This window comes from Dendrobates tinctorius, unplaced genomic scaffold (genome assembly GCF_039654945.1).
Source record: "Dendrobates tinctorius isolate UK_male_01 unplaced genomic scaffold, ASM3965494v1 ptg000045l, whole genome shotgun sequence".
NCBI lineage: Eukaryota > Metazoa > Chordata > Amphibia > Anura > Dendrobatidae > Dendrobates > Dendrobates tinctorius.
In genome coordinates, this window is record NW_027361713.1 from 24,956,803 (window position 1) to 24,978,408 (window position 21,606).

The window sequence follows — 21,606 nt, forward strand, 5'->3', positions numbered from 1 at the left end:
TTGGGCTGTTGAGAGGAGTAAAAAACCATCAAAAATTTCAATCCTGCATGATTCTACCAAGAAATGTGATTCTTCATTCAAAACCTGATTTTTGCTATTGGGCTCTATTGAATAATGAATGTTTTGAATTTTCTCCAAAAGTAAAGTAGTTGCAAACTCATGCTTTTAGAGACTTGTTTGGGCTCATGAGAGGAGTAGAAAAACATAAAAAATTTCAGTCCTGCATGATTCTACCAAGAAATGTGTGTTCATTGAAACCGCTGGTTTTTGATAGTTTGGGCCCAATTGAATAATGAATGTTTTGAATTTTCTCCAAAAGTAAAGTAGTTGCAAACTCATCCTTTTAGAAACTTGTTTGGGCTGTTGAGAGGAGTAAAAAACCATCAAAAATTTCAATCCTGCATGATTCTACCAAGAAATGTGATTCTTCATTCAAAACCTGATTTTTGCTATTGGGCTCTATTGAATAATGAATGTTTTGAATTTTCTCCAAAAGTAAAGTAGTTGCAAACTCATGCTTTTAGAGACTTGTTTGGGCTCATGAGAGGAGTAGAAAAACATCAAAAATTTCAGTCCTGCATGATTCTACCAAGAAATGTGTGTTCATTGAAACCGCTGGTTTTTGATAGTTTGGGCCCTATTGAATAATGAATGTTTTGAATTTTCTCCAAAAGTAAAGTAGTTGCAAACTCATCCTTTTAGAAACTTGTTTGGGCTGTTGAGAGGAGTAAAAAACCATCAAAAATTTCAATCCTGCATGATTCTACCAATAAATGTGATTCTTCATTCAAAACCTGATTTTTGCTATTGGGCTCTATTGAATAGTGAATGTTTTGAATTTTCTCCAAAAGTAAAGTAGTTGCAAACTCATGCTTTTAGAGACTTGTTTGGGCTCATGAGAGGAGTAGAAAAACATCAAAAATGTCAGTCCTGCATGATTCTACCAAGAAATGTGTGTTCATTGAAACCGCTGGTTTTTGATAGTTTGGGCCCTATTGAATAATGAATGTTTTGAATTTTCTCCAAAAGTAAAGTAGTTGCAAACTCATCCTTTTAGAAACTTGTTTGGGCTGTTGAGAGGAGTAAAAAACCATCAAAATTTTCAATCCTGCATGATTCTACCAAGAAATGTGATTCTTCATTCAAAACCTGATTTTTGCTATTGGGCTCTATTGAATAATGAATGTTTTGAATTTTCTCCAAAAGTAAAGTAGTTGCAAACTCATGCTTTTAGAGACTTGTTTGGGCTCATGAGAGGAGTAGAAAAACATCAAAAATTTCAGTCCTGCATGATTCTACCAAGAAATTTGTGTTCATTGAAACCGCTGGTTTTTGATAGTTTGGGCCCTATTGAATAATGAATGTTTTGAATTTTCTCCAAAAGTAAAGTAGTTGCAAACTCATCCTTTTAGAAACTTGTTTGGGCTGTTGAGAGGAGTAAAAAACCATCAAAAATTTCAATCCTGCATGATTCTACCAAGAAATGTGATTCTTCATTCAAAACCTGATTTTTGCTATTGGGCTCTATTGAATAGTGAATGTTTTGAATTTTCTCCAAAAGTAAAGTAGTTGCAAACTCATGCTTTTAGAGACTTGTTTGGGCTCATGAGAGGAGTAGAAAAACATCAAAAATTTCAGTCCTGCATGATTCTACCAAGAAATGTGTGTTCATTGAAACCGCTGGTTTTTGATAGTTTGGGCCCTATTGAATAATGAATGTTTTGAATTTTCTCCAAAAGTAAAGTAGTTGCAAACTCATCCTTTTAGAAACTTGTTTGGGCTGTTGAGAGGAGTAAAAAACCATCAAAAATTTCAATCCTGCATGATTTTACTAAGAAATGTGATTCTTCATTCAAAACCTGATTTTTGCTATTGGGCTCTATTGAATAGTGAATGTTTTGAATTTTCTCCAAAAGTAAAGTAGTTGCAAACTCATGCTTTTAGATACTTGTTTGGGCTCATGAGAGGAGTAGAAAAACATCAAAAATTTCAGTCCTGCATGATTCTACCAAGAAATGTGTGTTCATTGAAACCGCTGGTTTTTGATAGTTTGGGCCCTATTGAATAATGAATGTTTTGAATTTTCTCCAAAAGTAAAGTAGTTGCAAACTCATCCTTTTAGAAACTTGTTTGGGCTGTTGAGAGGAGTAAAAAACCATCAAAAATTTCAATCCTGCATGATTCTACCAAGAAATGTGATTCTTCATTCAAAACCTGATTTTTGCTATTGGGCTCTATTGAATAGTGAATGTTTTGAATTTTCTCCAAAAGTAAAGTAGTTGCAAACTCATGCTTTTAGAGACTTGTTTGGGCTCATGAGAGGAGTAGAAAAACATCAAAAATTTCAGTCCTGCATGATTCTACCAAGAAATGTGTGTTCATTGAAACCGCTGGTTTTTGATAGTTTGGGCCCTATTGAATAATGAATGTTTTGAATTTTCTCCAAAAGTAAAGTAGTTGCAAACTCATCCTTTTAGAAACTTGTTTGGGCTGTTGAGAGGAGTAAAAAACCATCAAAAATTTCAATCCTGCATGATTTTACTAAGAAATGTGATTCTTCATTCAAAACCTGATTTTTGCTATTGGGCTCTATTGAATAGTGAATGTTTTGAATTTTCTCCAAAAGTAAAGTAGTTGCAAACTCATGCTTTTAGATACTTGTTTGGGCTCATGAGAGGAGTAGAAAAACATCAAAAATTTCAGTCCTGCATGATTCTACCAAGAAATGTGTGTTCATTGAAACCGCTGGTTTTTGATAGTTTGGGCCCTATTGAATAATGAATGTTTTGAATTTTCTCCAAAAGTAAAGTAGTTGCAAACTCATCCTTTTAGAAACTTGTTTGGGCTGTTGAGAGGAGTAAAAAACCATCCAAAATTTCAATCCTGCATGATTTTACCAAGAAATGTGATTCTTCATTCAAAACCTGATTTTTGCTATTGGGCTCTATTGAATAATGAATGTTTTGAATTTTCTCCAAAAGTAAAGTAGTTGCAAACTCATGCTTTTAGAGACTTGTTTGGGCTCATGAGAGGAGTAGAAAAACATCAAAAATTTCAGTCCTGCATGATTCTACCAAGAAATGTGTGTTCATTGAAACCGATGGTTTTTGATAGTTTGGGCCCTTTTGAATAATGAATGTTTTGAATTTTCTCCAAAAGTAAAGTAGTTGCAAACTCATCCTTTTAGAAACTTGTTTGGGCTGTTGAGAGGAGTAAAAAACCATCAAAAATTTCAATCCTGCATGATTCTACCAAGAAATGTGATTCTTCATTCAAAACCTGATTTTTGCTATTGGGCTCTATTGAATAATGAATGTTTTGAATTTTCTCCAAAAGTAAAGTAGTTGCAAACTCATGCTTTTAGAGACTTGTTTGGGCTCATGAGAGGAGTAGAAAAACATAAAAAATTTCAGTCCTGCATGATTCTACCAAGAAATGTGTGTTCATTGAAACCGCTGGTTTTTGATAGTTTGGGCCCAATTGAATAATGAATGTTTTGAATTTTCTCCAAAAGTAAAGTAGTTGCAAACTCATCCTTTTAGAAACTTGTTTGGGCTGTTGAGAGGAGTAAAAAACCATCAAAAATTTCAATCCTGCATGATTCTACCAAGAAATGTGATTCTTCATTCAAAACCTGATTTTTGCTATTGGGCTCTATTGAATAATGAATGTTTTGAATTTTCTCCAAAAGTAAAGTAGTTGCAAACTCATGCTTTTAGAGACTTGTTTGGGCTCATGAGAGGAGTAGAAAAACATCAAAAATTTCAGTCCTGCATGATTCTACCAAGAAATGTGTGTTCATTGAAACCGCTGGTTTTTGATAGTTTGGGCCCTATTGAATAATGAATGTTTTGAATTTTCTCCAAAAGTAAAGTAGTTGCAAACTCATCCTTTTAGAAACTTGTTTGGGCTGTTGAGAGGAGTAAAAAACCATCAAAAATTTCAATCCTGCATGATTTTACCAAGAAATGTGATTCTTCATTCAAAACCTGATTTTTGCTATTGGGCTCTATTGAATAGTGAATGTTTTGAATTTTCTCCAAAAGTAAAGTAGTTGCAAACTCATGCTTTTAGAGACTTGTTTGGGCTCATGAGAGGAGTAGAAAAACATCAAAAATGTCAGTCCTGCATGATTCTACCAAGAAATGTGTGTTCATTGAAACCGCTGGTTTTTGATAGTTTGGGCCCTATTGAATAATGAATGTTTTGAATTTTCTCCAAAAGTAAAGTAGTTGCAAACTCATCCTTTTAGAAACTTGTTTGGGCTGTTGAGAGGAGTAAAAAACCATCAAAAATTTCAATCCTGCATGATTCTACCAAGAAATGTGATTCTTCATTCAAAACCTGATTTTTGCTATTGGGCTCTATTGAATAATGAATGTTTTGAATTTTCTCCAAAAGTAAAGTAGTTGCAAACTCATGCTTTTAGAGACTTGTTTGGGCTCATGAGAGGAGTAGAAAAACATCAAAAATTTCAGTCCTGCATGATTCTACCAAGAAATTTGTGTTCATTGAAACCGCTGGTTTTTGATAGTTTGGGCCCTATTGAATAATGAATGTTTTGAATTTTCTCCAAAAGTAAAGTAGTTGCAAACTCATCCTTTTAGAAACTTGTTTGGGCTGTTGAGAGGAGTAAAAAACCATCAAAAATTTCAATCCTGCATGATTCTACCAAGAAATGTGATTCTTCATTCAAAACCTGATTTTTGCTATTGGGCTCTATTGAATAGTGAATGTTTTGAATTTTCTCCAAAAGTAAAGTAGTTGCAAACTCATGCTTTTAGAGACTTGTTTGGGCTCATGAGAGGAGTAGAAAAACATCAAAAATTTCAGTCCTGCATGATTCTACCAAGAAATGTGCGTTCATTCAAACCGCTGGTTTTTGATAGTTTGGGCCCTATTGAATAATGAATGTTTTGAATTTTCTCCAAAAGTAAAGTAGTTGCAAACTCATCCTTTTAGAAACTTGTTTGGGCTGTTGAGAGGAGTAAAAAACCATCAAAAATTTCAATCCTGCATGATTCTACCAAGAAATGTGATTCTTCATTCAAAACCTGATTTTTGCTATTGGGCTCTATTGAATAGTGAATGTTTTGAATTTTCTCCAAAAGTAAAGTAGTTGCAAACTCATGCTTTTAGATACTTGTTTGGGCTCATGAGAGGAGTAGAAAAACATCAAAAATTTCAGTCCTGCATGATTCTACCAAGAAATGTGTGTTCATTGAAACCGCTGGTTTTTGATAGTTTGGGCCCTATTGAATAATGAATGTTTTGAATTTTCTCCAAAAGTAAAGTAGTTGCAAACTCATCCTTTTAGAAACTTGTTTGGGCTGTTGAGAGGAGTAAAAAACCATCAAAAATTTCAATCCTGCATGATTCTACCAAGAAATGTGATTCTTCATTCAAAACCTGATTTTTGCTATTGGGCTCTATTGAATAATGAATGTTTTGAATTTTCTCCAAAAGTAAAGTAGTTGCAAACTCATGCTTTTAGAGACTTGTTTGGGCTCATGAGAGGAGTAGAAAAACATCAAAAATTTCAGTCCTGCATGATTCTACCAAGAAATTTGTGTTCATTGAAACCGCTGGTTTTTGATAGTTTGGGCCCTATTGAATAATGAATGTTTTGAATTTTCTCCAAAAGTAAAGTAGTTGCAAACTCATCCTTTTAGAAACTTGTTTGGGCTGTTGAGAGGAGTAAAAAACCATCAAAAATTTCAATCCTGCATGATTTTACCAAGAAATGTGATTCTTCATTCAAAACCTGATTTTTGCTATTGGGCTCTATTGAATAGTGAATGTTTTGAATTTTCTCCAAAAGTAAAGTAGTTGCAAACTCATGCTTTTAGAGACTTGTTTGGGCTCATGAGAGGAGTAGAAAAACATCAAAAATTTCAGTCCTGCATGATTCTACCAAGAAATGTGTGTTCATTGAAACCGCTGGTTTTTGATAGTTTGGGCCCTATTGAATAATGAATGTTTTGAATTTTATCCAAAAGTAAAGTAGTTGCAAACTCATCCTTTTAGAAACTTGTTTGGGCTGTTGAGAGGAGTAAAAAACCATCAAAAATTTCAATCCTGCATGATTCTACCAAGAAATGTGATTCTTCATTCAAAACCTGATTTTTGCTATTGGGCTCTATTGAATAATGAATGTTTTGAATTTTCTCCAAAAGTAAAGTAGTTGCAAACTCATGCTTTTAGAGACTTGTTTGGGCTCATGAGAGGAGTAGAAAAACATCAAAAATTTCAGTCCTGCATGATTCTACCAAGAAATGTGTGTTCATTGAAACCGCTGGTTTTTGATAGTTTGGTCCCTATTGAATAATGAATGTTTTGAATTTTCTCCAAAAGTAAAGTAGTTGCAAACTCATCCTTTTAGAAACTTGTTTGGGCTGTTGAGAGGAGTAAAAAACCATCAAAAATTTCAATCCTGCATGATTCTACCAAGAAATGTGATTCTTCATTCAAAACCTGATTTTTGCTATTGGGCTCTATTGAATAATGAATGTTTTGAATTTTCTCCAAAAGTAAAGTAGTTGCAAACTCATGCTTTTAGAGACTTGTTTGGGCTCATGAGAGGAGTAGAAAAACATCAAAAATTTCAGTCCTGCATGATTCTACCAAGAAATGTGTGTTCATTCAAACCGCTGGTTTTTGATAGTTTGGGCCCTATTGAATAATGAATGTTTTGAATTTTCTCCAAAAGTAAAGTAGTTGCAAACTCATCCTTTTAGAAACTTGTTTGGGCTCTTGAGAGGAGTAAAAAACCATCAAAAATTTCAATCCTGCATGATTTTACTAAGAAATGTGATTCTTCATTCAAAACCTGATTTTTGCTATTGGGCTCTATTGAATAGTGAATGTTTTGAATTTTCTCCAAAAGTAAAGTAGTTGCAAACTCATGCTTTTAGATACTTGTTTGGGCTCATGAGAGGAGTAGAAAAACATCAAAAATTTCAGTCCTGCATGATTCTACCAAGAAATGTGTGTTCATTGAAACCGCTGGTTTTTGATAGTTTGGGCCCTATTGAATAATGAATGTTTTGAATTTTCTCCAAAAGTAAAGTAGTTGCAAACTCATCCTTTTAGAAACTTGTTTGGGCTGTTGAGACGAGTAAAAAACCATCAAAAATTTCAATCTTGCATGATTTTACCAAGAAATGTGATTCTTCATTCAAAACCTGATTTTTGCTATTGGGCTCTATTGAATAATGAATGTTTTGAATTTTCTCCAAAAGTAAAGTAGTTGCAAACTCATGCTTTTAGAGACTTGTTTGGGCTCATGAGAGGAGTAGAAAAACATCAAAAATTTCAGTCCTGCATGATTCTACCAAGAAATGTGTGTTCATTGAAACCGCTGGTTTTTGATAGTTTGGGCCCTATTGAATAATGAATGTTTTGAATTTTCTCCAAAAGTAAAGTAGTTGCAAACTCATCCTTTTAGAAACTTGTTTGGGCTGTTGAGAGGAGTAAAAAACCATCAAAAATTTCAATCCTGCATGATTCTACCAAGAAATGTGATTCTTCATTCAAAACCTGATTTTTGCTATTGGGCTCTATTGAATAATGAATGTTTTGAATTTTCTCCAAAAGTAAAGTAGTTGCAAACTCATGCTTTTAGAGACTTGTTTGGGCTCATGAGAGGAGTAGAAAAACATCAAAAATTTCAGTCCTGCATGATTCTACCAAGAAATGTGTGTTCATTGAAACCGCTGGTTTTTGATAGTTTGGGCCCTATTGAATAATGAATGTTTTGAATTTTCTCCAAAAGTAAAGTAGTTGCAAACTCATCCTTTTAGAAACTTGTTTGGGCTGTTGAGAGGAGTAAAAAACCATCAAAAATTTCAATCCTGCATGATTCTACCAAGAAATGTGATTCTTCATTCAAAACCTGATTTTTGCTATTGGGCTCTATTGAATAATGAATATTTTGAATTTTCTCCAAAAGTAAAGTAGTTGCAAACTCATGCTTTTAGAGACTTGTTTGGGCTCATGAGAGGAGTAGAAAAACATCAAAAATTTCAGTCCTGCATGATTCTACCAAGAAATGTGTGTTCATTGAAACCGCTGGTTTTTGATAGTTTGGGCCCTATTGAATAATGAATGTTTTGAATTTTCTCCAAAAGTAAAGTAGTTGCAAACTCATCCTTTTAGAAACTTGTTTGGGCTGTTGAGAGGAGTAAAAAACCATCAAAAATTTCAATCCTGCATGATTCTACCAAGAAATGTGATTCTTCATTCAAAACCTGATTTTTGCTATTGGGCTCTATTGAATAATGAATGTTTTGAATTTTCTCCAAAAGTAAAGTAGTTGCAAACTCATGCTTTTAGAGACTTGTTTGGGCTCATGAGAGGAGTAGAAAAACATCAAAAATTTCAGTCCTGCATGATTCTACCAAGAAATGTGTGTTCATTCAAACCGCTGGTTTTTGATAGTTTGGGCCCTATTGAATAATGAATGTTTTGAATTTTCTCCAAAAGTAAAGTAGTTGCAAACTCATCCTTTTAGAAACTTGTTTGGGCTCTTGAGAGGAGTAAAAAACCATCAAAAATTTCAATCCTGCATGATTTTACTAAGAAATGTGATTCTTCATTCAAAACCTGATTTTTGCTATTGGGCTCTATTGAATAGTGAATGTTTTGAATTTTCTCCAAAAGTAAAGTAGTTGCAAACTCATGCTTTTAGATACTTGTTTGGGCTCATGAGAGGAGTAGAAAAACATCAAAAATTTCAGTCCTGCATGATTCTACCAAGAAATGTGTGTTCATTGAAACCGCTGGTTTTTGATAGTTTGGGCCCTATTGAATAATGAATGTTTTGAATTTTCTCCAAAAGTAAAGTAGTTGCAAACTCATCCTTTTAGAAACTTGTTTGGGCTGTTGAGACGAGTAAAAAACCATCAAAAATTTCAATCCTGCATGATTTTACCAAGAAATGTGATTTTTCATTCAAAACCTGATTTTTGCTATTGGGCTCTATTGAATAATGAATGTTTTGAATTTTCTCCAAAAGTAAAGTAGTTGCAAACTCATGCTTTTAGAGACTTGTTTGGGCTCATGAGAGGAGTAGAAAAACATCAAAAATTTCAGTCCTGCATGATTCTACCAAGAAATGTGTGTTCATTGAAACCGATGGTTTTTGATAGTTTGGGCCCTATTGAATAATGAATGTTTTGAATTTTCTCCAAAAGTAAAGTAGTTGCAAACTCATCCTTTTAGAAACTTGTTTGGGCTGTTGAGAGGAGTAAAAAACCATCAAAAATTTCAATCCTGCATGATTCTACCAAGAAATGTGATTCTTCATTCAAAACCTGATTTTTGCTATTGGGCTCTATTGAATAATGAATGTTTTGAATTTTCTCCAAAAGTAAAGTAGTTGCAAACTCATGCTTTTAGAGACTTGTTTGGGCTCATGAGAGGAGTAGAAAAACATCAAAAATTTCAGTCCTGCATGATTCTACCAAGAAATGTGTGTTCATTGAAACCGCTGGTTTTTGATAGTTTGGGCCCTATTGAATAATGAATGTTTTGAATTTTCTCCAAAAGTAAAGTAGTTGCAAACTCATCCTTTTAGAAACTTGTTTGGGCTGTTGAGAGGAGTAAAAACCATCAAAAATTTCAATCCTGCATGATTTTACTAAGAAATGTGATTCTTCATTCAAAACCTGATTTTTGCTATTGGGCTCTATTGAATAGTGAATGTTTTGAATTTTCTCCAAAAGTAAAGTAGTTGCAAACTCATGCTTTTAGATACTTGTTTGGGCTCATGAGAGGAGTAGAAAAACATCAAAAATTTCAGTCCTGCATGATTCTACCAAGAAATGTGTGTTCATTGAAACCGCTGGTTTTTGATAGTTTGGGCCCTATTGAATAATGAATGTTTTGAATTTTCTCCAAAAGTAAAGTAGTTGCAAACTCATCCTTTTAGAAACTTGTTTGGGCTGTTGAGAGGAGTAAAAACCATCAAAAATTTCAATCCTGCATGATTTTACCAAGAAATGTGATTCTTCATTCAAAACCTGATTTTTGCTATTGGGCTCTATTGAATAATGAATGTTTTGAATTTTCTCCAAAAGTAAAGTAGTTGCAAACTCATGCTTTTAGAGACTTGTTTGGGCTCATGAGAGGAGTAGAAAAACATCAAAAATTTCAGTCCTGCATGATTCTACCAAGAAATGTGTGTTCATTGAAACCGATGGTTTTTGATAGTTTGGGCCCTTTTGAATAATGAATGTTTTGAATTTTCTCCAAAAGTAAAGTAGTTGCAAACTCATCCTTTTAGAAACTTGTTTGGGCTGTTGAGAGGAGTAAAAAACCATCAAAAATTTCAATCCTGCATGATTCTACCAAGAAATGTGATTCTTCATTCAAAACCTGATTTTTGCTATTGGGCTCTATTGAATAATGAATGTTTTGAATTTTCTCCAAAAGTAAAGTAGTTGCAAACTCATGCTTTTAGAGACTTGTTTGGGCTCATGAGAGGAGTAGAAAAACATCAAAAATTTCAGTCCTGCATGATTCTACCAAGAAATGTGTGTTCATTGAAACCGCTGGTTTTTGATAGTTTGGGCCCTATTGAATAATGAATGTTTTGAATTTTCTCCAAAAGTAAAGTAGTTGCAAACTCATCCTTTTAGAAACTTGTTTGGGCTGTTGAGAGGAGCAAAAAACCATCAAAAATTTCAATCCTGCATGATTCTACCAAGAAATGTGATTCTTCATTCAAAACCTGATTTTTGCTATTGGGCTCTATTGAATAATGAATGTTTTGAATTTTCTCCAAAAGTAAAGTAGTTGCAAACTCATGCTTTTAGAGACTTGTTTCGGCTCATGAGAGGAGTAGAAAAACATCAAAAATTTCAGTCCTGCATGATTCTACCAAGAAATGTGTGTTCATTCAAACCGCTGGTTTTTGATAGTTTGGGCCCTATTGAATAATGAATGTTTTGAATTTTCTCCAAAAGTAAAGTAGTTGCAAACTCATCCTTTTAGAAACTTGTTTGGGCTCTTGAGAGGAGTAAAAAACCATCAAAAATTTCAATCCTGCATGATTTTACTAAGAAATGTGATTCTTCATTCAAAACCTGATTTTTGCTATTGGGCTCTATTGAATAGTGAATGTTTTGAATTTTCTCCAAAAGTAAAGTAGTTGCAAACTCATGCTTTTAGATACTTGTTTGGGCTCATGAGAGGAGTAGAAAAACATCAAAAATTTCAGTCCTGCATGATTCTACCAAGAAATGTGTGTTCATTGAAACCGCTGGTTTTTGATAGTTTGGGCCCTATTGAATAATGAATGTTTTGAATTTTCTCCAAAAGTAAAGTAGTTGCAAACTCATCCTTTTAGAAACTTGTTTGGGCTGTTGAGACGAGTAAAAAACCATCAAAAATTTCAATCTTGCATGATTTTACCAAGAAATGTGATTCTTCATTCAAAACCTGATTTTTGCTATTGGGCTCTATTGAATAATGAATGTTTTGAATTTTCTCCAAAAGTAAAGTAGTTGCAAACTCATGCTTTTAGAGACTTGTTTGGGCTCATGAGAGGAGTAGAAAAACATCAAAAATTTCAGTCCTGCATGATTCTACCAAGAAATGTGTGTTCATTGAAACCGCTGGTTTTTGATAGTTTGGGCCCTATTGAATAATGAATGTTTTGAATTTTCTCCAAAAGTAAAGTAGTTGCAAACTCATCCTTTTAGAAACTTGTTTGGGCTGTTGAGAGGAGTAAAAAACCATCAAAAATTTCAATCCTGCATGATTCTACCAAGAAATGTGATTCTTCATTCAAAACCTGATTTTTGCTATTGGGCTCTATTGAATAATGAATGTTTTGAATTTTCTCCAAAAGTAAAGTAGTTGCAAACTCATGCTTTTAGAGACTTGTTTGGGCTCATGAGAGGAGTAGAAAAACATCAAAAATTTCAGTCCTGCATGATTCTACCAAGAAATGTGTGTTCATTGAAACCGCTGGTTTTTGATAGTTTGGGCCCTATTGAATAATGAATGTTTTGAATTTTCTCCAAAAGTAAAGTAGTTGCAAACTCATCCTTTTAGAAACTTGTTTGGGCTGTTGAGAGGAGTAAAAAACCATCAAAAATTTCAATCCTGCATGATTCTACCAAGAAATGTGATTCTTCATTCAAAACCTGATTTTTGCTATTGGGCTCTATTGAATAATGAATGTTTTGAATTTTCTCCAAAAGTAAAGTAGTTGCAAACTCATGCTTTTAGAGACTTGTTTGGGCTCATGAGAGGAGTAGAAAAACATCAAAAATTTCAGTCCTGCATGATTCTACCAAGAAATGTGTGTTCATTGAAACCGCTGGTTTTTGATAGTTTGGGCCCTATTGAATAATGAATGTTTTGAATTTTCTCCAAAAGTAAAGTAGTTGCAAACTCATCCTTTTAGAAACTTGTTTGGGCTGTTGAGAGGAGTAAAAACCATCAAAAATTTCAATCCTGCATGATTTTACTAAGAAATGTGATTCTTCATTCAAAACCTGATTTTTGCTATTGGGCTCTATTGAATAGTGAATGTTTTGAATTTTCTCCAAAAGTAAAGTAGTTGCAAACTCATGCTTTTAGATACTTGTTTGGGCTCATGAGAGGAGTAGAAAAACATCAAAAATTTCAGTCCTGCATGATTCTACCAAGAAATGTGTGTTCATTGAAACCGCTGGTTTTTGATAGTTTGGGCCCTATTGAATAATGAATGTTTTGAATTTTCTCCAAAAGTAAAGTAGTTGCAAACTCATCCTTTTAGAAACTTGTTTGGGCTGTTGAGAGGAGTAAAAAACCATCAAAAATTTCAATCCTGCATGATTCTACCAAGAAATGTGATTCTTCATTCAAAACCTGATTTTTGCTATTGGGCTCTATTGAATAATGAATGTTTTGAATTTTCTCCAAAAGTAAAGTAGTTGCAAACTCATGCTTTTAGAGACTTGTTTGGGTTCATGAGAGGAGTAAAAACCATCAAAAATTTCAATCCTGCATGATTTTACCAAGAAATGTGATTCTTTATTCAAAACCTGATTTTTGCTATTGGGCTCTATTGAATAATGAATGTTTTGAATTTTCTCCAAAAGTAAAGTAGTTGCAAACTCATGCTTTTAGAGACTTGTTTGGGCTCATGAGAGGAGTAGAAAAACATCAAAAATTTCAGTCCTGCATGATTCTACCAAGAAATGTGTGTTCATTGAAACCGATGGTTTTTGATAGTTTGGGCCCTTTTGAATAATGAATGTTTTGAATTTTCTCCAAAAGTAAAGTAGTTGCAAACTCATCCTTTTAGAAACTTGTTTGGGCTGTTGAGAGGAGTAAAAAACCATCAAAAATTTCAATCCTGCATGATTCTACCAAGAAATGTGATTCTTCATTCAAAACCTGATTTTTGCTATTGGGCTCTATTGAATAATGAATGTTTTGAATTTTCTCCAAAAGTAAAGTAGTTGCAAACTCATGCTTTTAGAGACTTGTTTGGGCTCATGAGAGGAGTAGAAAAACATCAAAAATTTCAGTCCTGCATGATTCTACCAAGAAATGTGTGTTCATTGAAACCGCTGGTTTTTGATAGTTTGGGCCCTATTGAATAATGAATGTTTTGAATTTTCTCCAAAAGTAAAGTAGTTGCAAACTCATCCTTTTAGAAACTTGTTTGGGCTGTTGAGAGGAGCAAAAAACCATCAAAAATTTCAATCCTGCATGATTCTACCAAGAAATGTGATTCTTCATTCAAAACCTGATTTTTGCTATTGGGCTCTATTGAATAATGAATGTTTTGAATTTTCTCCAAAAGTAAAGTAGTTGCAAACTCATGCTTTTAGAGACTTGTTTGGGCTCATGAGAGGAGTAGAAAAACATCAAAAATTTCAGTCCTGCATGATTCTACCAAGAAATGTGTGTTCATTCAAACCGCTGGTTTTTGATAGTTTGGGCCCTATTGAATAATGAATGTTTTGAATTTTCTCCAAAAGTAAAGTAGTTGCAAACTCATCCTTTTAGAAACTTGTTTGGGCTCTTGAGAGGAGTAAAAAACCATCAAAAATTTCAATCCTGCATGATTTTACTAAGAAATGTGATTCTTCATTCAAAACCTGATTTTTGCTATTGGGCTCTATTGAATAGTGAATGTTTTGAATTTTCTCCAAAAGTAAAGTAGTTGCAAACTCATGCTTTTAGATACTTGTTTGGGCTCATGAGAGGAGTAGAAAAACATCAAAAATTTCAGTCCTGCATGATTCTACCAAGAAATGTGTGTTCATTGAAACCGCTGGTTTTTGATAGTTTGGGCCCTATTGAATAATGAATGTTTTGAATTTTCTCCAAAAGTAAAGTAGTTGCAAACTCATCCTTTTAGAAACTTGTTTGGGCTGTTGAGACGAGTAAAAAACCATCAAAAATTTCAATCTTGCATGATTTTACCAAGAAATGTGATTCTTCATTCAAAACCTGATTTTTGCTATTGGGCTCTATTGAATAATGAATGTTTTGAATTTTCTCCAAAAGTAAAGTAGTTGCAAACTCATGCTTTTAGAGACTTGTTTGGGCTCATGAGAGGAGTAGAAAAACATCAAAAATTTCAGTCCTGCATGATTCTACCAAGAAATGTGTGTTCATTGAAACCGCTGGTTTTTGATAGTTTGGGCCCTATTGAATAATGAATGTTTTGAATTTTCTCCAAAAGTAAAGTAGTTGCAAACTCATCCTTTTAGAAACTTGTTTGGGCTGTTGAGAGGAGTAAAAAACCATCAAAAATTTCAATCCTGCATGATTCTACCAAGAAATGTGATTCTTCATTCAAAACCTGATTTTTGCTATTGGGCTCTATTGAATAATGAATGTTTTGAATTTTCTCCAAAAGTAAAGTAGTTGCAAACTCATGCTTTTAGAGACTTGTTTGGGCTCATGAGAGGAGTAGAAAAACATCAAAAATTTCAGTCCTGCATGATTCTACCAAGAAATGTGTGTTCATTGAAACCGCTGGTTTTTGATAGTTTGGGCCCTATTGAATAATGAATGTTTTGAATTTTCTCCAAAAGTAAAGTAGTTGCAAACTCATCCTTTTAGAAACTTGTTTGGGCTGTTGAGAGGAGTAAAAAACCATCAAAAATTTCAATCCTGCATGATTCTACCAAGAAATGTGATTCTTCATTCAAAACCTGATTTTTGCTATTGGGCTCTATTGAATAATGAATGTTTTGAATTTTCTCCAAAAGTAAAGTAGTTGCAAACTCATGCTTTTAGAGACTTGTTTGGGCTCATGAGAGGAGTAGAAAAACATCAAAAATTTCAGTCCTGCATGATTCTACCAAGAAATGTGTGTTCATTGAAACCGCTGGTTTTTGATAGTTTGGGCCCTATTGAATAATGAATGTTTTGAATTTTCTCCAAAAGTAAAGTAGTTGCAAACTCATCCTTTTAGAAACTTGTTTGGGCTGTTGAGAGGAGTAAAAACCATCAAAAATTTCAATCCTGCATGATTTTACTAAGAAATGTGATTCTTCATTCAAAACCTGATTTTTGCTATTGGGCTCTATTGAATAGTGAATGTTTTGAATTTTCTCCAAAAGTAAAGTAGTTGCAAACTCATGCTTTTAGATACTTGTTTGGGCTCATGAGAGGAGTAGAAAAACATCAAAAATTTCAGTCCTGCATGATTCTACCAAGAAATGTGTGTTCATTGAAACCGCTGGTTTTTGATAGTTTGGGCCCTATTGAATAATGAATGTTTTGAATTTTCTCCAAAAGTAAAGTAGTTGCAAACTCATCCTTTTAGAAACTTGTTTGGGCTGTTGAGAGGAGTAAAAAACCATCAAAAATTTCAATCCTGCATGATTCTACCAAGAAATGTGATTCTTCATTCAAAACCTGATTTTTGCTATTGGGCTCTATTGAATAATGAATGTTTTGAATTTTCTCCAAAAGTAAAGTAGTTGCAAACTCATGCTTTTAGAGACTTGTTTGGGTTCATGAGAGGAGTAGAAAAACATCAAAAATTTCAGTCCTGCATGATTCTACCAAGAAATGTGTGTTCATTCAAACCGCTGGTTTTTGATAGTTTGGGCCCTATTGAATAATGAATGTTTTGAATTTTCTCCAAAAGTAAAGTAGTTGCAAACTCATCCTTTTAGAAACTTGTTTGGGCTCTTGAGAGGAGTAAAAAACCATCAAAAATTTCAATCCTGCATGATTTTACTAAGAAATGTGATTCTTCATTCAAAACCTGATTTTTGCTATTGGGCTCTATTGAATAGTGAATGTTTTGAATTTTCTCCAAAAGTAAAGTAGTTGCAAACTCATGCTTTTAGATACTTGTTTGGGCTCATGAGAGGAGTAGAAAAACATCAAAAATTTCAGTCCTGCATGATTCTACCAAGAAATGTGTGTTCATTGAAACCGCTGGTTTTTGATAGTTTGGGCCCTATTGAATAATGAATGTTTTGAATTTTCTCCAAAAGTAAAGTAGTTGCAAACTCATCCTTTTAGAAACTTGTTTGGGCTGTTGAGACGAGTAAAAAACCATCAAAAATTTCAATCCTGCATGATTTTACCAAGAAATGTGATTCTTCATTCAAAACCTGATTTTTGCTATTGGGCTCTATTGAATAATGAATGTTTTGAATTTTCTCCAAAAGTAAAGTAGTTGCAAACTCATGCTTTTAGAGACTTGTTTGGGCTCATGAGAGGAGTAGAAAAACATCAAAAATTTCAGTCCTGCATGATTCTACCAAGAAATGTGTGTTCATTGAAACCGATGGTTTTTGATAGTTTGGGCCCTATTGAATAATGAATGTTTTGAATTTTCTCCAAAAGTAAAGTAGTTGCAAACTCATCCTTTTAGAAACTTGTTTGGGCTGTTGAGAGGAGTAAAAAACCATCAAAAATTTCAATCCTGCATGATTCTACCAAGAAATGTGATTCTTCATTCAAAACCTGATTTTTGCTATTGGGCTCTATTGAATAATGAATGTTTTGAATTTTCTCCAAAAGTAAAGTAGTTGCAAACTCATGCTTTTAGAGACTTGTTTGGGCTCATGAGAGGAGTAGAAAAACATCAAAAATTTCAGTCCTGCATGATTCTACCAAGAAATGTGTGTTCATTGAAACCGCTGGTTTTTGATAGTTTGGGCCCTATTGAATAATGAATGTTTTGAATTTTCTCCAAAAGTAAAGTAGTTGCAAACTCATCCTTTTAGAAACTTGTTTGGGCTGTTGAGAGGAGTAAAAAACCATCAAAAATTTCAATCCTGCATGATTCTACCAAGAAATGTGATTCTTCATTCAAAACCTGATTTTTGCTATTGGGCTCTATTGAATAATGAATATTTTGAATTTTCTCCAAAAGTAAAGTAGTTGCAAACTCATGCTTTTAGATACTTGTTTGGGCTCATGAGAGGAGTAGAAAAACATCAAAAATTTCAGTCCTGCATGATTCTACCAAGAAATGTGTGTTCATTGAAACCGCTGGTTTTTGATAGTTTGGGCCCTATTGAATAATGAATGTTTTGAATTTTCTCCAAAAGTAAAGTAGTTGCAAACTCATCCTTTTAGAAACTTGTTTGGGCTGTTGAGACGAGTAAAAACCATCAAAAATTTCAATCCTGCATGATTTTACCAAGAAATGTGATTTTTCATTCAAAACCTGATTTTTGCTATTGGGCTCTATTGAATAATGAATGTTTTGAATTTTCTCCAAAAGTAAAGTAGTTGCAAACTCATGCTTTTAGAGACTTGTTTGGGCTCATGAGAGGAGTAGAAAAACATCAAAAATTTCAGTCCTGCATGATTCTACCAAGAAATGTGTGTTCATTGAAACCGATGGTTTTTGATAGTTTGGGCCCTATTGAATAATGAATGTTTTGAATTTTCTCCAAAAGTAAAGTAGTTGCAAACTCATCCTTTTAGAAACTTGTTTGGGCTGTTGAGAGGAGTAAAAAACCATCAAAAATTTCAATCCTGCATGATTCTACCAAGAAATGTGATTCTTCATTCAAAACCTGATTTTTGCTATTGGGCTCTATTGAATAATGAATGTTTTGAATTTTCTCCAAAAGTAAAGTAGTTGCAAACTCATGCTTTTAGAGACTTGTTTGGGCTCATGAGAGGAGTAGAAAAACATCAAAAATTTCAGTCCTGCATGATTCTACCAAGAAATGTGTGTTCATTGAAACCGCTGGTTTTTGATAGTTTGGGCCCTATTGAATAATGAATGTTTTGAATTTTCTCCAAAAGTAAAGTAGTTGCAAACTCATCCTTTTAGAAACTTGTTTGGGCTGTTGAGAGGAGTAAAAAACCATCAAAAATTTCAATCCTGCATGATTCTACCAAGAAATGTGATTCTTCATTCAAAACCTGATTTTTGCTATTGGGCTCTATTGAATAATGAATGTTTTGAATTTTCTCCAAAAGTAAAGTAGTTGCAAACTCATGCTTTTAGAGACTTGTTTGGGCTCATGAGAGGAGTAGAAAAACATCAAAAATTTCAGTCCTGCATGATTCTACCAAGAAATGTGTGTTCATTGAAACCGCTGGTTTTTGATAGTTTGGGCCCTATTGAATAATGAATGTTTTGAATTTTCTCCAAAAGTAAAGTAGTTGCAAACTCATCCTTTTAGAAACTTGTTTGGGCTGTTGAGAGGAGTAAAAAACCATCAAAAATTTCAATCCTGCATGATTTTACCAAGAAATGTGATTCTTCATTCAAAACCTGATTTTTGCTATTGGGCTCTATTGAATAATGAATGTTTTGAATTTTCTCCAAAAGTAAAGTAGTTGCAAACTCATGCTTTTAGAGACTTGTTTGGGCTCATGAGAGGAGTAGAAAAACATCAAAAATTTCAGTCCTGCATGATTCTACCAAGAAATGTGTGTTCATTGAAACCGCTGGTTTTTGATAGTTTGGGCCCTATTGAATAATGAATGTTTTGAATTTTCTCCAAAAGTAAAGTAGTTGCAAACTCATCCTTTTAGAAACTTGTTTGGGCTGTTGAGAGGAGTAAAAAACCATCAAAAATTTCAATCCTGCATGATTTTACCAAGAAATGTGATTCTTCATTCAAAACCTGATTTTTGCTATTGGGCTCTATTGAATAATGAATGTTTTGAATTTTCTCCAAAAGTAAAGTAGTTGCAAACTCATGCTTTTAGAGACTTGTTTGGGCTCATGAGAGGAGTAGAAAAACATCAAAAATTTCAGTCCTGCATGATTCTACCAAGAAATGTGTGTTCATTGAAACCGCTGTTTTTTGATAGTTTGGGCCCTATTGAACAATGAATGTTTTGAATTTTCTCCAAAAGTAAAGTAGTTGCAAACTCATCCTTTTAGAAACTTGTTTGGGCTGTTGAGAGGAGTAAAAAACCATCAAAAATTTCAATCCTGCATGATTTTACCAAGAAATGTGATTCTTCATTCAAAACCTGATTTTTGCTATTGGGCTCTATTGAATAATGAATGTTTAGAATTTTCTCCAAAAGTAAAGTAGTTGCAAACTCATGCTTTTAGAGACTTGTTTGGGCTCATGAGAGGAGTAGAAAAACATCAAAAATTTCAGTCCTGCATGATTCTACCAAGAAATGTGTGTTCATTGAAACCGATGGTTTTTGATAGTTTGGGCCCTTTTGAATAATGAATGTTTTGAATTTTCTCCAAAAGTAAAGTAGTTGCAAACTCATCCTTTTAGAAACTTGTTTGGGCTGTTGAGAGGAGTAAAAAACCATCAAAAATTTCAATCCTGCATGATTCTACCAAGAAATGTGATTCTTCATTCAAAACCTGATTTTTGCTATTGGGCTCTATTGAATAATGAATGTTTTGAATTTTCTCCAAAAGTAAAGTAGTTGCAAACTCATGCTTTTAGAGACTTGTTTGGGCTCATGAGAGGAGTAGAAAAACATCAAAAATTTCAGTCCTGCATGATTCTACCAAGAAATGTGTGTTCATTGAAACCGCTGGTTTTTGATAGTTTGGGCCCTATTGAATAATGAATGTTTTGAATTTTCTCCAAAAGTAAAGTAGTTGCAAACTCATCCTTTTAGAAACTTGTTTGGGCTGTTGAGAGGAGTAAAAAACCATCAAAAATTTCAATCCTGCATGATTCTGCCAAGAAATGTGATTCTTCATTCAAAACCTGATTTTTGCTATTGGGCTCTATTGAATAATGAATGTTTTGAATTTTCTCCAAAAGTAAAGTAGTTGCAAACTCATGCTTTTAGATACTTGTTTGGGCTCATGAGAGGAGTAGAAAAACATCAAAAATTTCAGTCCTGCATGATTCTACCAAGAAATGTGTGTTCATTGAAACCGCTGGTTTTTGATAGTTTGGGCCCTATTGAATAATGAATGTTTTGAATTTTCTCCAAAAGTAAAGTAGTTGCAAACTCATCCTTTTAGAAACTTGTTTGGGCTGTTGAGAGGAGTAAAAAACCATCAAAAATTTCAATCCTGCATGATTCTACCAAGAAATGTGATTCTTCATTCAAAACCTGATTTTTGCTATTGGGCTCTATTGAATAATGAATGTTTTGAATTTTCTCCAAAAGTAAAGTAGTTGCAAACTCATGCTTTTAGAGACTTGTTTGGGCTCATGAGAGGAGTAGAAAAACATCAAAAATTTCAGTCCTGCATGATTCTACCAAGAAATGTGTGTTCATTGAAACCGATGGTTTTTGATAGTTTGGGCCCTATTGAATAATGAATGTTTTGAATTTTCTCCAAAAGTAAAGTAGTTGCAAACTCATCCTTTTAGAAACTTGTTTGGGCTGTTGAGAGGAGTAAAAAACCATCAAAAATTTCAATCCTGCATGATTCTACCAAGAAATGTGATTCTTCATTCAAAACCTGATTTTTGCTATTGGGCTCTATTGAATAATGAATGTTTTGAATTTTCTCCAATAGTAAAGTAGTTGCAAACTCATGCTTTTAGAGACTTGTTTGGGCTCATGAGAGGAGTAGAAAAACATCAAAAATTTCAGTCCTGCATGATTCTACCAAGAAATGTGTGTTCATTGAAACCGCTGGTTTTTGATAGTTTGGGCCCTATTGAATAATGAATGTTTTGAATTTTCTCCAAAAGTAAAGTAGTTGCAAACTCATCCTTTTAGAAACTTGTTTGGGCTGTTGAGAGGAGTAAAAAACCATCAAAAATTTCAATCCTGCATGATTCTACCAAGAAATGTGATTCTTCATTCAAAACCTGATTTTTGCTATTGGGCTCTATTGAATAATGAATGTTTTGAATTTTTTCCAAAAGTAAAGTAGTTGCAAACTCATGCTTTTAGAGACTTGTTTGGGCTCATGAGAGGAGTAGAAAACCATCAAAAATTTCAGTCCTGCATGATTCTACCAAGAAATGTGTGTTCATTGAAACCGATGGTTTTTGATAGTTTGGGCCCTTTTGAATAATGAATGTTTTGAATTTTCTCCAAAAGTAAAGTAGTTGCAAACTCATCCTTTTAGAAACTTGTTTGGGCTGTTGAGAGGAGTAAAAAACCATCAAAAATTTCAATCCTGCATGATTCTACCAAGAAATGTGATTCTTCATTCAAAACCTGATTTTTGCTATTGGGCTCTATTGAATAATGAATGTTTTGAATTTTCTC